At 40.3% G+C, this 3,917-nt stretch overlaps 1 pseudogene; it reads left to right on the forward strand.

Annotated features, from left to right (window-relative positions):
• Positions 1-2,105: 2,105 nt before the first annotated feature.
• Positions 2,106-2,205, forward strand: LOC132315257 (small nucleolar RNA R71; annotated as a pseudogene).
• Positions 2,206-3,917: the final 1,712 nt, after the last annotated feature.

Genomic DNA, 3,917 nt, shown 5'->3' on the forward strand with positions numbered 1-3,917 from the left:
AAGGTAGAGTTTTAAGCTCAAGAGTTGGTGGAGAAACTAAAGATGAGACCGGTGGAGTGTTAGAGAGTGGAGGAAGAGGTTCTATTGGAGTTTTCCAAGATGGAAAATCCAAGCTTGCAACAGATTCCATGAGATTGCTTACTTCATCCATTGATTTTTCATCATCAAACCCACAATTTCCATACATTTCAAGAAGACAAGAAGCAAGAGGATCATCGGATAAGAGAGATGAAAGGTTGTCCTCAATTGGTTGTTTCTTAACCATGGTAGGAATTGATCCCTCAACAATCTCATCCAACACATCTACAAGACAACACTCGTCTTCATCTATGGGATGTCGACTTGCGTTGAAAACATTAAACTTGACCATCATGTTACCAAACGAAAGGTCCATAACCCCGGATCTATAATTGATGGCTGCATTTGCGGTGGCAAGGAATGGCCTTCCCAAGATGATTGGGATGTGGTTGGTGGGATTGGTAACCGGTTCGGTATTAAGAACTACAAAATCAATCGGGAAGTAAAACTTATCAACTTTGATGAGGATGTCCTCAACCATGCCCCTAGGTGTTTTGACGGATCTTTCGGCCAATTGAAGCACCACCGAGATTGGTTTCAACTCATTCAAACCTAGTTGGACATACACAGAATAAGGAATCAAATTAATACTTGCACCTAAGTCAAGAAGAGCTCTACGAACTTCATGGTTCCTAATCACACGTGAGATGGTCGGAGCACCGGGATCTTTGAACTTAGGTGGAGTGTTTTGTTGAATAATGGAGCTCACTTGCTCTGTGAGGAACACTTTTTTAGGGCTTGGTCCCTTACTTTTCCTCTTTTGTGTGCAAAGGTCTTTCAAGAATTTTGCATAAGGTGGAATTTGCTTAATGGCATCCAAAAGAGGAAGATTGATGTTTACTTGCTTAAAAACTTCCATCATGTCATGTATTTTTCCTTCTTGCCTCCCATAAGGCGAGGTTTCTTTTAAAGCATAAGGGAATGGAGCTTTTGGCTCATAAGATTTTGCAATTTGAGGAGATGATAGAGATGATTGAGAATTCCAGTTAGGAACATTTTCATTCAAGGAAGTAGGAGTGGAATTGGGAATTGGATGGGTGACAACTTTAGGTTGCACCGATTCACTATCTTCCTTTGGTAGTTCAACCCTATTGTCCACTTGTTTACCACTTCTTAAGGTGGTGATGGCTTGCACTTGAGCTCGGGAAGAACACCCCGATGTAGGGTTTGCTTCCACACCAAATTGGGCTTTTGGATTCCTCTCGGGTTGACTAGGTAATTTCCTAATTTCTCTTGCATTCAATGCATTAGCTATGGTCCTAATTTGGGCTTCTAGCTTTGATATGGATTGAGAATGGGAATGCAACAAGTTGGTATTCATCTCTAAGCTACCTAAAGCTACCAAAACCTTATCTTTAAATGTAGAATTGCTAGAAAGTGCATGAGGATAATGAGAGCAAATTTGCGAATCATACATTTGAGGATGTGAAAAGTGATTAGTTCTTTAATGAGATGAAGAGGAAGCAAATCCTTGGGAACCTCCTTTCCTTTTATGAGGTGGAATATATTTGCCTTGAAATTTTTTAGCTTGATGGACATTCAAATTTTCATTCGACATTGGAACATATGCACTTGAGTAAGGATGAGCTAATGTAACATTGACTTGTTCAAAGTGCTCATTGAATGCATGTCCATGGGGACAAACGAAAGTGGTAGGTAAAACACTTGAACATGTCATGCATGGCTCATTAAGATGAGAAGTATGATGAAAAGAAGGTGATTTTATAACTAGTTTTTGACTCAACAAGAATTGATCAAGTTTTTGAGAGAGAGTCTTAACCTCGGCTACAATCTCTAATGGACTCTCTACTTGACATACTTGTAAATCTCTCTTCTTTTCCTTTGAACTATGGTTAAACCGAGAAGTATGATATTTTTGCAATGAGTTTTCGCTCATTTTCTCAAAGAGGTGCCATATGTCATCTTCATGTTTTCCAAAATATGATCCTCCACATGATGTATCGACTGTGTCCATATGAATGTCGAATAGGCTCTCATAGAAATATTGAACCACTTGCCATTTCTTAATGCCATGATGTGGACATTTGCTTAGCAAGTCATTCAATCTTTCCCAAGCCTCATGGAACCACTCTCCTTCCTTTTGAGAAAATTCTCTAATTGAAGCACGCATTACATTAGTCAAACTTACAGGGTAAATTTTTTTCAAAAATTCATTTTGCATTTGTGCCCAAGATGTTATTAAATTCGCCCCCAAAGTATTGAACCAATGCTTTACTTTATTTTTGAGTGTGAAAGGGAAAAGAAGTAGCCTAAGAACTTCCTCCGGGATATCCATATATCTTACAGTGGAACATATTTCAAAGAATTCATTAAGATGTTTGTAGGGTTCCTCATCATCTAAGCCATAAAAGAGTGGACACATTTGAATAGTCTCGGGCTTGATTTCATATTGATTTGCTTCAAAATTAGGTAACACAATACAAGTAGGTGCATGATATGCATGAAGATTGTAATGATCTTGAAGGACCATTGGAGGAATTGGAGCTTGAACTCCGGGGCCATGTTGATTAAGATGGGGGGTTTTGCATGAAACGTGGGTCCAAGGAGCCAAGATTACCCTCTAGATTTTCCATGTGAATGCCTAGGACGAATGATATGACAATGACTACCCAAGCCTTCTAGCAACACACGAAACACAACAAAACAAGCAAGCACTCTTCCTTCACAACAAATCAACAATTAAAAAACTTCCTCCACATACAATGTTCCCATACTCCCATGCTTTAAGAATATACAAGAAAAGTAAATTGCCTCCACGCGGGCTCACAATATATCTAAGAATTGAGATACAAGCCTCCACGCGGGCCAACGATTTAACTAGAGATTGAGTAAGAAAAAGCTTACAAAGGTCCTTTAGCACTTCAACTCCAAATTTTTAGCTTTTAGCTTAGCAATTATTTATTTATTTATTTATGATTTTAGCTTTTTTCCTTTGCTTGCTTAGCTCCTTTGCTTGGAATACTCCTTTGCTCACCTTCTTCGCCCAATGCTCCTAGTCAAACTAAAACAAACACAATAAGTAACAAAAATTAAAAACAAAGTAAAGACACGATCAAAAGAGTACTAATTCCTAATTGATTCCACAAATACGACGTTGCCAATCAATCAATCCCTGGCAACGTGATAAGCGCCGAATATTGCATATTCAAGCGCCCTTATTTGCATTAGTTGAGTCCAGTTATTCATTATAATGTATGGTTTAGCTTTATTCATTTATTTTGTCCTTGTTCAGGTCGGTTCCCCTGAAGGTGGTTAAAAGAACGGTGTTAGAAAACTTTTGAAGAACCAAAGCTAGTCGTTGTTGGGGACTGTTGGTTGGGTCCAGTTTTTGAAGCCATCGTGAGTATGAAATTGATGGCCTTGCATTCACTTCATGACAATGTCGCGGCACCAACAAAAGATGTTAAGAAGATGGCTGAAGGAGTTGAGGCCAAGGAACCCGCGGGCGCCCGCCAAATTGCCCATCTCACTGCCTACTTTCGCGGGCCTCGCCGCATATTCGCGAGCCCTCGCCGAGCTCCCATAGGAGTTCGCCGTTCATGCCAATAGCAATCTTTGGAAATGCGAGCCCCCGCGGGCACCCGCCGGCGCATTGCGGGCGCCCGCCATTTTGCAAAAGGCAGCTTACCTGCCCTTGATTTCCAGCTGATCCTTGTCCCCTTATCATTTTTCTGTGGTCCAACTTCATCCTGGGGAAGTGGAGCTCGGAAATGAGGGGGAAAGAGGAGATTTTTGGTAAATAAGGAGAGGAAGGCTTGACTTTTGGTGGAGGATATTTTTTTACATCAAAATTTCTAGAGAGAGAAAGATTAGAGAGG

Source organism: Cornus florida, unplaced genomic scaffold (assembly GCF_030987335.1).
Source record: "Cornus florida cultivar Cherokee Brave unplaced genomic scaffold, ASM3098733v1 CherokeeBrave_3.0.0_Hap2_Chr06, whole genome shotgun sequence".
In the NCBI taxonomy this organism is placed as follows: Eukaryota; Viridiplantae; Streptophyta; class Magnoliopsida; order Cornales; family Cornaceae; genus Cornus; species Cornus florida.